Here is a 13,451-nt window from a genome sequence, read left to right as displayed (position 1 = left end):
CTATGAGAACGCATTGGACAGTCGTTTACCACCACAAAATGATGTCCTTTGGCACATGTTACCACAACCGGGGGCCATAAAACAATAAGTTGAGCAAACAGGCGCTGGCCCGGAATTATGCAAACAGCCGGAAACCGAATGTAGGTGAATGTAGTACTACCCATAAAATGTTGTCCATTCCATGGTTCTATCCCCAGACAATTAAGACGTATTTCAGGGGTTGACCAGGGGATCTTAACATCTTCATAACACGCGCGACTGCGACACAAAGTCGAGAAAGGTAGCCGCAGAAAATCGAACATGCCACCAACAGTTTTGGAAAGAGCCAACCTGAAAACCTACCGACCAACAAAAACATCTGAAAACGGACCCAACAAATTACCCTGAAATTTTCACGGATCAAAGAAAGCGGACACTGAGAGAAATTGGTTCTGAAATCAGTGATGTGAGTATACAGAAAAGGTATAAGTATAAAGGTATAAGCCAAACTTCAAGATTTCTTCAATGTAACAAAGTGAAACCAGTTCTTTTGGAATTGCTGGACTTAAAAAACACTTAATATAAAATAGTGTTTTGTATCCAATTAATTCATAAACTATATTTTCCAAACGAGATACCCCACTTAATTGCTTTTAAAATTCTTTGTTTATAACTTTGAAATTGAGAATCATATTAATAAATTATTTTAAAAAATTTATTGTTTCTTCAGTGTATTATTTCCTATAGAGAGAGTTGCTCTTGGCCATCCCTTCGATCGTATCTCATCGATCTGTATCTGCTTGGAGGCCAGAACATAAATCTGCCACAAAATGGGAAGATACAGGGAGACAGGGCAGGGAAACCAAACCCGAAACCCAAAACGACCGCGACAGGTTGCAGCTCAATAAAGATCCAAATAAATATAATATCGCTGGTCTATGAGTCGAACAAAGGGCGAGCTGAAAAGGATGAGTTCATTTAGGGTTCGCGGATAGAATCTACCTGGATTCAACCTGTTCGAGGGCCAAACGAAGGCGGTCTAAATCAAATGGTCAAGGCTTTTGTAAACGGGTGACATTTAAGAATTATGGCATGTAAATGGAAGGCATTCGGGGAACGCCGAAGCGTTGACAGCATCTCTTTCACATCCCCCAACCATATTGCCTTTGGTCGGGGGCTACTGTTAATCAATTTAGAGCCTCTAGGGTCGGAGAGCAGATGGGGTTCAGGATAAGCAAAGGACTGCGCTTCGATGTGCTGATTAATGGGCGATAGTCAAAGGTATTACGGAATATATACCCATAACGTAGTTAAATGTTATAATTATTAAAATACCAATATAGGGAACACAACGGAAAAAATGGATTTACTTCATATTTACTACATATCACAATTTAAGATACTTCTTAACTAATATTATATAAAATTGAAAATAAAAATATTAGAACTACACTTAACAATCAAAGAAAATAAAAAACTGCCTTACAATCTTGCCAATAAATTTAATAAAACAGTGCATATATATATCCCGAGTGATGACAAGTAATAGTGATTAGATATTTTTGTATAATGTCTTTTATATATTTTGATAATATTTAATCCCAATGTAATTAACGTTTATTCAATATTAGCTTTTTATCGTTGTTTGCTCTCAAAGATTATACCTATTAAGCTGTTATTAATTTGCAGAACAGGAAATGAATTCTAGCTGGTAGTTTTGATATTGTAGTCTTTCCTTGAACGCTCTACTTGCGGCACCCCACGGGGCGTATGCGTGTTTAAGCTCCCAGCTGCTGTCGGACTTTTGGCTGCCTTTTGATAAATGCACCGCTATTAAAGTACCGCCTTTGTAATGCGGAAACATCAAAGTGCACTCACACACACACACACACGACTGGAAGGCAAACATTTGCATTCACACACACACCAAAGCACACTGCACACACACACTCTCACACACTGACTGAAAGCCATAAAAATCACTTTGTAGGAATGGAGGCGGCGCATCAGCGCAAACTATGCAACAACAACGGCGGGAAAAAGTGCAATGCAATCAATTCGAAGAGGAGAAAGGGGAGTTGAGCACCCGTTGGGCGGGGGGCGTGGCAGGGGGGAAAACTCACACTCCCAAAAATTATTACAAGTTGGCTATTAAAATTGGGATACCATTTGATTTGTGATTTTGGAAACAAAAATATTTAAGTAATACTTAATATACACAATATCCTAAATTTTATGTTTTTAGATGTTTTAATTAAAGTATCATCTATCAAATTATTTTTAATACAATTTATGAATTGCTTTAGAATATCTTAATTTATTTAAGACTTCAGAACGTTGTATTTAATGTAATGTAAAATGAAATTGATATAGAACTCTTATACATGAGTTTATTTTTTGATAATTTTTTAAAGATTAAAGAAATATTAGATAACAAAAATATTTTATTTTGATAGTACACTATGATTTTGCAAGTGCATTGACAGGAGAACGAGAGCCAGCAGACGGCAGCTTTTAATCCTGCAAAAAAGGCATTGCGAGGCAGCATAAAATGATGTTAATCCTTAAATAACGTGAGCAAAGCAAAAAGCGCAGAAAGAGTGGTAAAAAAAGGGGGCCAGAAAAAGGAGGTGGAGGCGACTGGATGATGGCGACAGCCAAATGCCAATTGAATGCCAAGCGGCTTTAAAAGACAGCCCACGACCAAAGAGACAGTGAATGAAAAATGGCACAAAGTAATGGTTAAAGTGCTCGGAAAGTCAAAGGAAATCGCTGGGGAAAGAGGTAAGCTAAGCACAAAGCCTAAACTCGGGCTTAAATCAAAGGATAAAGTGCACAATGGTAACTAGGAAAATCCTGTCGTATCATAACTTGAGCAGTAATTTAACAACCAGTCATTAATTCGTCAAAAATATTGTATACATCATATTACAATACTTACAATATCTTTACATCTAGTTTTAATCCTATTAAATTTTCCCAAATTTAAATGCCTTTTTTTCTTTGGGCATGTCTATCATGTCAATCATGTTTGGCATGCCATCACAAACAGGCAAATGGGATAAAAAAGATTTAACCGAAAAGAGAGCAGCGTCAACATGAACTGGCACTCACTTCCCCTCCAACAAGCGGTTTGACCCCAAAAAAGTCAAGTGCGGCGGAGTTCGAGTTCCGTTTTCCTCTGCTTTTTCCTTCAGTTTGATCCACTCAGGCAGCAGCATTGAAAGCAAGAGCAATGACAGAAGGGAAATCATTGACAGTAGCAACATAAGTGGAATCTTCAATAGAAATTGCAGCAACAGTAAAATTTTCAGCAAAAGTAACTAAAGCGCCAAAAATATCAGCAACACCGTAGACAATTAGTATAAAAAGCAGTAGAATTAAGCTGACAAATGTTAGAAATCACCAGTAACAACAGCAATATCTGTAGATAAAACTACACAAGTAGTGACAACTGCAACACCAGCCAAAAAAACGGCAGCAACTTGGGAAAAAGTCACAGCAACAACAGCAACATCACTTTTAAGAGCAAGAGCAGCAACACCAGCCCCCAAACAGCAGCAACACGAGAAAAGACACAGCAATATCAGTAGGAAAAGCCAGAGCAGTGGTGACAACAGCAACACCGGCCCCAAAAACAGCGATTCCACTCCGATTCCCACTCACTTCAAGTGGCCAAGTTGGCACGCGCCGGCGCACTCAATTGGTGCACAGATAACCCGGGTCGCAGAACCACTCAAAATGGGGGACGCCAGTCGGGAACTCGTTCTCCGGGCCGAAGGGGGCGTGGCCAGGCGGGCCAATCACCACCATTCCCGTTGCGCCGGCGACAGCTGTGCGCTCAAAACCAGTTGAGCGGGTTCTCGAGTCGAGTCTCGGAGGTTGGGAGGTTCGGTGGTTCGGTGGTTGTTGCTGCTGCCGATGGCTTGCTCTACCTGTGAGTGTGCTGCTGGTGGTGGTGGTGGCTATAGCCACAGTCACAGTTACAGACAGAGAAACAGCCACAGCCACAGCTATGAGCCACTGGCATATGGAAACCGGGCGTGAAGCGAGCCAGTTGAGCCACCAGATCCCTGAGCTCGAACCCCGAGCGCCGGCAGTTAGCGCAGTGGCCTCGAAGCTGTAACAACATCTCGCGTCCGCTCCGCCACGAAAAATAAAAATAAGAAAAAGCAAATCTCCCGAGAATCGCGATACCGAAACGTGTTATCGCGTGTTTATTGATAAGGTCCAACGCATATACTAGATGGTATTGCCGCAGCTCCACTCGAAAACCCAGCATTCGCCGTCGGCCGAAGTGAACTGTTATCGCAAGTGCTAATCGAAACGAAAAATGTTGCAAACGCTTGCAAATTGATCTACATCTCGGATATACGAATTTATACTGGTTATTAATAGCCGGTGAAGAATCATACTTCATAATATATCGTATGCAGACGGCGGCTTTTGTGGGACGCTTGACAAATTGATCAAGTCGTCGTCGTCTCCTCAAATATCTATATACTGGCTGCGATTGGGTTCGATTCCCAGGCTAAAGCTGGCGACAGAATTTCGTGCAAAAGACTTGGATTAAAAACCGCCAAAATTGTGGAGGCAATTAAAATGAAGGTGAGTCTAAGTGTTTTATTATAGTAAATAGAAGGGTTTTTTGTTGTAAGCTGGTAGTAGGGCCATATAATGAGAGGTCAAGTTCCCACGGATTTTCTTAATTCATCTTGGGACTTTTTATGGCAGTTGTTGATATATAAAAAGTATTTGTGTTCATCAAAAAATAGCATTTGTTTGTGATCTTTGAGAGGCTTCTTAATAATTCTAAAATATAGAGATAAATGCATACATGTTATTTTGATAACATTAGATTAATTTCAAGAATTGTAAGTTTACATTTACCTGAAAATTTGCAAGTGTTTACTTAGCTTTAAATCGATTGAAGTTAAGATAAATATATTTTGGAGTAAATTAAATATTTCTTTTATGTTGACTGTAGCATTTTACACTTAGATTTCAAATAGGCATCAATAAAAGTTTTTAGTCTGTTAATATTTTAAATGGAAGGCAGCTTAATGTTTTTGTAAATAAAGTTACTTTAGATGGTTTCTGCCTTCAGTTGCACCATATTCTTCATCCGTATTCTTGGCGTTTGTTGGCTCGGTTTGCACACCCACCCGAAATTACCTACTTGCTTTCCTTTTTAATTGCTGGACATGTAAGACCGGGACCTCGAGTGACCCACAAACAGTTTTTTGTGTATAGTTTCTAGGCCCGCTGCGATTATTTTGGGCCTGAAAACGCAACAGGCAGCATCTGATTTACCATTAGGAATAAAAAGTGAGCCGGAGTTGAGACAAAAACCAGAGCAAAACAGTTCCAATTCAATTCGAAAAAGGGCAGCACACTAATAACCGCTGGAAAACGATGAGTTTCAGAAACGGAGACGACACAGAGCGGTGAATATGAAAAGCACACAAATCGCACAGTGGGGTTCCCTTCGAAAACACTCGAAAGATAAACCTCACATCACAGCCCACACTTTTGGGGAATACGAATACTCGGATACTCGAATACCGGCTGTGAAATGAAGGCTAATACTCGAATGTATCTGCAACCAAACCCCAAAAATAATTTTTTCCTTAAGATGTTGCATTGATCGTGTCGCCTAGATGATGTTGCTCAATTCCATGTTCATTCAACAACACATTTCTGTTGGCTTTTGATTTTATTTTATCCCCCCGAAAAACGTTTAATCGATTTTTGTACCCGCTGTGCGAGGGCTTTTTGATTTTTCGCTGTGTGTGAACCACCCACAGGATTTTTGAAAATATTTGCCATGAGTCTGCAGAGAATCGATCATGATTTATGCTCGCCGATGATCGATTTGCCACGGCTTTGTTCGCCGAGTGTAATTTTCATTACCATAGCAAATTGGACAAGGTGCTGACGCTTATTGGCCAGCGTTATGCTTTTAATCGCTCCAGTCGATTTCTCCGACTAGTATTTTTTGATAACTGTCAACCGGGGGGAAAAATCAGCGGGGATCCATTACAATCCCCCTATAAGTCCAGAACTCAAATGTCAACAAAGGGGGATTCTCTGCACCGGAGACCTTTTCTTGACATCATCGATCTTGACCCGGCCCAGATGTTGGTGGATCCCCTCTCCATGTCCCCCCACCTCCATCCACCTATATCTTCCAAATCCAAATCCGAAAATGACGCCACTAGGCGCTGCCTTATGAATATTCAACAATGTATGGGGCTGGAGTCTTTTTCTTAGGTAGTCGGAGAAAGAGATATAAAAAAGGCATAAATATTTAAGCGTTTAAATGTCGAATGCCTGCGAAGCAGCTATAAAAAACATATATACATATTTCAATAAATTGAAATGATTTTTCATTAATAATTCACAAGAAAATTGAAAGATTGGAAAAAACTAAACCTCCCATAAATACACGAAAGGTTTTTGTGTAAAAACTCGTTGACGCCTTCTTCTGCGGTTCGAAATGTTTTCTTTAATTGGCGAGTTAGGTTTTCGGAGTTGAATTGAAGTGGGTTTGACTTGGGCTTAGTGGGGGATTAGAGAACTCAGCTCTTTAATTTGAATAATAATTTACAACGATTTTGTTGTGGATTTAAACATTACTGCGTTTGAATGAGGTATTTAAATTTTATGGGGTTTAATTACGCAGTAATTCTAACTTTTGAGGAGGTTCAAATAAATTGTTAATACAAAAGTAAAAGTCCATGCATTATCAATCAATAATATTACAAATGTAAATACTCCAAAGAATGTGTTATATTTATTGAATTAGTTTTATGTTTTCTCTACCTTTTATATAAAAAAGTGTTTACTCAAAAGAGTATTTAAATATTAAGGAGATAAAATCATACTGAAGTTGATATTGTATGCTATCCATTCTTTTTGTAACCATTCCTTGAAGATAAATCCTCTGACTTTCCATATCTCCATCTACTTATTAGCTTTGAGTGGCTAACAAAACACCTTTTGTGGATTACATGGCTAACTCCACTGTCCCAAAATCCCGCACAAAAACAAAAAAAACGAGGACGGAAGCTAACTTCGGCAAGCCGAAGCTTTAATACCCTTGCAGACTTTGCCGAAATTGCTAAAACTGAAAAAGTAGCCAAAGGAATAAGGTATACATAAATAAACTAGATTTTCATCGTTTAATGTCAATTGCTTTTATACTGCAAAAATGTCATATAAAAATAGAAAAAAGGGATACTTTCGCAGCCTTTAACTATTTTTCCTACGGAAGCTATAAGAAATAGACGTCCGATCGGCAAGCGCTTTACCCTAATCAAGATATGCGTAAATAAATAAGACTTGGAAAAATTTATGTCAGTAGCTTACACACTACGCGAAAAATTCAGAAAATCATCAAATTTGGACCGATTTCACCCTGTTGTTCCTATGGGAGCTGTAGGATATAGACGTCCGATCGTCACGTGCTTTTATCATAATCAAGGTATGCATAAAAAATACGATTTGGAAAGATTCATGTCAATTGCTTATATACTGTGCGAAATATCCTAAAAACATTAAATTTTAACCGATTTCACCCTATTGTTCCTATGGGAGCTATAGGATAAGACGTCCGATCGCCAAGCGCTTTTACCCTGATCAAGGTATGCATAAAAAATAAGATTTGGAAAGATTTATGTTAATAGCTTTTACACTGCACAAAATATCTTCCATTCTTGAAAGTTATATCCGATTGTTCCTATGGGAGCTATAGGATATAGACGTCCGATCAGCACGCGCTTTCACCTTGATGAAGGAATGTATAAAAAAATACGATTTGAAAAATTTATAGCAATAGCTTTTACACAGCGCAAATATTCTGAAAAACATAAAATTTGGACCGATTTTACCCTATTTTTCCTATGGGAGCTATAGGATATAGACGTCCGATTGCCACGCGCTTTTACCCTGATCAAGGTATGCATAAAAAATACGATTTGGAAAAATTCATGTCAATAGCTTTTACACTGCGCGAAATATCATCAATTTTTGCTAGATATATCCGATTGTTCCTATGGGAGCTATAGGATATAGACGTCCGATCGGGGCGATTTTCAAACTTGATCTGCGTACACATGTTTTAGGAGGCGTGTGAAAGTTTCAGATCGCTAGCTTTTAAACTGAGCTCACAAACGGTATTGAAACAGACGGACAGACGGACAGACGGACAGACGGACAGACGGACAGACGGACATGGCTATATCGACTCCCCTATTGATCCTGATCAAGAATATATATACTTTATGGGGTCGGAAACGTCTCCTTCACTGCGTTACAAACTTCTGACCAAAATTATAATACCCTCTGCAAGGGTATAAAAAGAAGCGCGTGCCGATTGCCAAGATTTTCCTTTGTACCAAAGGATGTTACAAAAGCCAGCTGCTTGACCAGCGGTCAGCAGATTTTTCAGCAAGCCCCCTCATAATTGGATTCCCAAACAAAGGACATTTGCGAGAGTGTCCTGTGGCCACTGGCGAATATGCCTAATTGTCAACGCTGACAAGAAGTCTACGCCTCGGGTCGCCTTGGAAAAACAATGGGCACTCAGAAATAGCATCTTGACTTGGGCCAATTGCCTCGATCGGGGACAAAGAGAAACAAATATCACACCTTTGTTTGGGCCTCGGCCTCAAGTATACACAGATCTTATACAAAAGATCCCAGAGTTCATGGTCAGTTTTCGGGTTGCGCATGCGAGATCGCCGGAAAACGTGTCAAAATCCCAGCAGCATTTTCCGCAGGTAAATGCGAAAAGTCCCCTTCGAATGGAAATCGAATGCAGGAGGCACAGTGAAAACCACACAAAAGAAGGCGAGTCGAGTGTCTTCCCATTGTTCGTTCGAGTGCATCCACAAAACAGTCCTTAAAGGACGCTTAGTTGGCCTACAAATGATGCATGGCCCTTGGGCCCGTAAAATCGTAAAATGCCACAAATCATTGCAACTCCTGTCTGCCGGCAGCACCCAAAAAATAGAAATAGAAACATAGAGACCCAAAACCCGCCCCTGGAATTTACGAGCCATCCCCTAACGACAAACCATTCGATTCGATTTCTGGCATTTCTGGCAAAAAATGCCAATAAATAAAATAAATGTTCTCTTGCCAGCTTGTCGCCCGAAAATATTCCTATTTAATTGCTTGACAATTGCAAATTGGCCGAATGGAATCACTTTCGTATTCAGAATTTGCTTATACTTTGAACAATTTTAGTAGTTTTAAATAAGGAATTTTAGATAATTAGCTAAGTTTTCATTTATTACATCAGTGGCTTTAAAATATTATTAATTTGTATTACTATGACGTAGGGTACCTTTACCAAGTTCAACTTAAAAATTCATTTTACCTCCTTGTCTTATTCTCAGCCCCAATAAAATATTTCTTTTTAATTCTTTGACAATTGCAAAGATTTCCTATACCGTCTTATCGATGGCATCTACGAACAGTAGCTAAAGTGATTAGTTTAGGGAAGCGAAACTAGTTTCGGATGTCTGCTCCGTTTGAAACCCACCGCTGAAATCATTCAAAGTCACCTAAATAAATTATCGGCTAGAACTTTGGCGGTGGCCCAAAAAAAAAAAAAACCACTTCGGACTTGATTTATTGGCCCACAAAAAAAAGGAGACAAAAATACAAAGGGGAAAAAAAGCTGGAAACTGAAATATGAAAATATTATATTTGTAATTTATGCAAAATGCAGATTTAACTAATTAATTGTGGCCAGTGCTCAATAAAAAATAAGAAATCAAACACGAAATCCCCCTAAAAACTCCGCACAAAGATGAGCTGTAAAAAAAGGCAGACAACGCGAAATCAATAAAAGCCCAACTTATTGATGTTTAGTGGCTGTGACATGTTGACGAAAAGACAAAAGCATTTGGGATTTTCGGTTTCGGATTCACTCGATGCTCGCGTCCCAAACTTTATGATGAATGCCTCAAAAATGCGAATGAAAAAAGATACATGCTCAAAAAAATAATAATAAAAAGCGAAGCAAGAGAACAAGAAAAACGCGTGTCGAAATCATTTGAGATACTTGCGGGCGATTTATCAGCGATTTATTGCATGCTGATTTTCTCTCCCCAGACTTTTTGAGTTTTGAGTTCTGTTTGCACAACTGCCGCCCGCCAAATTTATGCAAAAAAATATTATAAATACAAAAAACAAAATAGAGTTAAAAAATGGCAAGCTAAATGTTTGCCGTACTTTCAATTGCGAGGGTGGGCTACATCCATCTAGACGGACTTTTCAGTTTAATGCAAATGTTTTATTGAAATTTATTGCCCAACAAATTGCATAGCCACAGGGTGCTCCATTATATACACTATGCAGTCGAAATAAATTCGTTGAAGATTATCTCTAATTAAGAGTTAATAAATGTAAACGACCAGATCAAGATGAAAACATGGGAGTAGCATAATTTAATTTGACATTGCCACAAGCTATTGTGTTGCCATGAATATAGATTTCAAGAGATATCATATCTGGGGATATCAAAAGGGAAAAATATGACTGAAATTTGAATAGAAAATGTATTGTTGTTATATTGCGAAGGAAAATATTAAATATTTGATAAATGTTTAAGGCTATTTAGATATTTTCTTACTCGCTCAAAATTAAACGCATAAATTGTGCAACAGGCACAGTTATAGCCCATTTCCAATTAAAGCAAAATATTATACTAAAGTGCTTATTAATCTATGGAAATTGGTAGTGTTTTATTCTAACTTCTCGCCCCCATTACCATATAATTTGAGCTTATCAATTCGGAAGACAAAGCCCGAATCTGTCGCGACATGTATAATTTACAAGTTCGTTTCGATTTGAAGACAGCTGCCGAAAGCCGCAAATGATTAAAACACGAAACAAGTTAAGGAAATCGCTGGGCTCCGACCAAAAAGTATACCAGATACAATATCCAAAGACCAGGGGAACCAGAAGCAAATCGAAGAGCCATTTTCAGATTGCCACTGCCCCCTCGGAATATTGAGTTTATTTTCTTGTATTTCTTTTTTTTTTTTGGTTGTTTTTATTTAGTGTTTAGTCGGAATGCCGTTGACGCTGGTCGTTCGCTTTGAAATTTAATATCGAAACGTTGTCTATGCAAATGAACATTGCCACCTGTTTATGTTTATGGCCAGGGGAAATGGCAGCCATAGAAGCTGGGAGCTGGGATCTGGGCTCCGAAAACGGTATTAGCTGCATAAGTCGGCCGATCTGTCAACCTCGATCCAGAGCTCTAAAACTCTAGAGCAACAGAGCTCCAGAGATCTGGGGATTCGGATTCTCGTTCTCGTTCTCGTTCTCGACTGGATGATCACTCCGGTGGGAAGCGCGTGAGAACGATGCCCCGTATGCAAATCACTTTCAGACCTCAAAAGCCCCGCGCTCCCCGAACAAAATAAAATATACGAAAACTAAAACGAAGAAAGTATTAAAATGAAATTTATCTCGTATGCGAGCAGTCAACAGTTATAATAAAACGCGGCTGGGAGCGCACACAAAAAGGCCGGTGTTTGCCAACAGCAACCTCCACCGAACTGGCTGTAAAACTCAACCAGTCCAGATCCCCAAGAAGCCAGAACCCAGAACTCAGAACCAAAACGATCCCATCCGATCCGAAACCCGGAGAGATGATCTCGCGTTGAGTTCAGTTTTGTGTTTTGTAGTGTAATAAAGTGCGACTTTTTAAGTCGTAGCCGCTCTTCGGGCAATAACTTGTCAACACTGGGATTGTGGGACACTGGGGTATCCTACACTGAGATAAATGCACCAAACAGCTCAATAAATTGCTTTTATGTTGCTGTCTAAAGTAGCTCTTAAGTGCTTCGCCGAATCATCGTTTAATACACCAATTAAAATCCGTAAATAATAGTTTACTCAGTAATATAATTTATTATGTTATGGCTTTTTGGTTAATTTTATTGATATTGCTTCTGTATAACTATATTATATTGATTTTACTTAGTGTTAAGCTGATGTAGTTAAACAAACGACTCCTAAAAACAATTTACTGCTCTTTGAAAATCAATTTAGTATGGGATTTTTCCCTGTGTATCTTACACACCTAATGTATCCCCCTGTTCCCCCAATCATTCGATGAACCAAGGCTTTGTCATCGCCAGAAACCCCAGAAAAAAACAACCAAAATAAAAGACAAAGATATAAAGTGAAATAAAACTTTTTATATATGCATATATAAAGTTTATTTTTTAACACAGTACTCTTTTCATTTCAAGTCTTGGCGTTTTAATGATCGGCTGTATATTATCTTTAATAGATATTTCATTTGCATTTAAGTTACTTTTTGGCAATTGTCAATTAGCCACTTAGCGGCTCAAATTGAAAACTGACAGCTGCAAATCGAAGGGCTTTTCCTTCTATAATTTTTTGTTGTCGAGAATATTGGCTCTTTGTTTTGGCCACATAAAAACGTTGGCGACTTTGGCTCGCAACCATTTGGCCGTAAAATATTTTACGATGTTACGCCAATGTTAGGTCCACAACTCGATTCGCAGTCTCCCCTCCCCGAAAGTCTCCCTCTTTTCCAGATGGAACCACCGACGAGTTGTCTGCCATCATAATATTTGCCTAGGCTGAAAAGCTCCTCTCTGGATTTACCATATGCAAAATGGGGGGGAGGAGGGGAGGGGAAGGTGTGTGTGCGTGTGATGTGCGAATATGTTGTGAAAATTGAATGGCATATGCACATTTTGTCGCCAGTGATAAAATTTAATAACGCTGATAAATTTAGCAAAAACACGCTGGACCATTGACATAAAGCGGTAATTAAGTTTGCCGGAGAGATGCACAAACCAACAGTAACACACACAGTGGGACAGGTTTACCGGAGTGTGGAGGCATATGCATCGCAGAGGTACAGTAAAGAGTCGATAAATGGGAAAAATAGAAAAATACAGGGCACTTAAATTAAATTTGTATATATTTCAACATGTTTTGTTATGTAAATGTCGAAAACTGATGAATGACATTTAAGTATAGACAAACAAGTTTCCTAGAATTTTTTTAAAAATGATTCACAATGTTATAGATCTTTAAGATATACATACTTGTATCTTATAGTTACCTGAAAGTTTTTGTAAATGTTAAAAATGTGTTGAACAATTATTTACAAATATAAAAAAGTATAGCATATATATAACTATTTGTAATTGTTAGCTTACAGTACAGTTTTCTCACTTAATTTTAAGTCCTGGATGCATTTATCCAGTGGTCCCTGTATTCCCATAGAAATGCACTCCCTTTTCATTTCTGTTGCCGTTTTTGTTGGCTGCCCAGTTATAGCAGCCCATTAATTTGATTGGATCAATGGGCGCGACAACAGCAACAGCTATAGACTATATATATATACTATAGATATAGAGGAGGAGTGAAAGAGTTGGTCGGGGACATTACCATTAACCGCTTGCCGA

This window comes from Drosophila rhopaloa, unplaced genomic scaffold (assembly GCF_018152115.1).
Source record: "Drosophila rhopaloa isolate 14029-0021.01 unplaced genomic scaffold, ASM1815211v1 contig_13, whole genome shotgun sequence".
Lineage (NCBI taxonomy): Eukaryota > Metazoa > Arthropoda > Insecta > Diptera > Drosophilidae > Drosophila > Drosophila rhopaloa.
The sequence above is the reverse complement of the archived record's forward strand: the minus strand, read 5'-3'. Positions refer to the sequence as shown.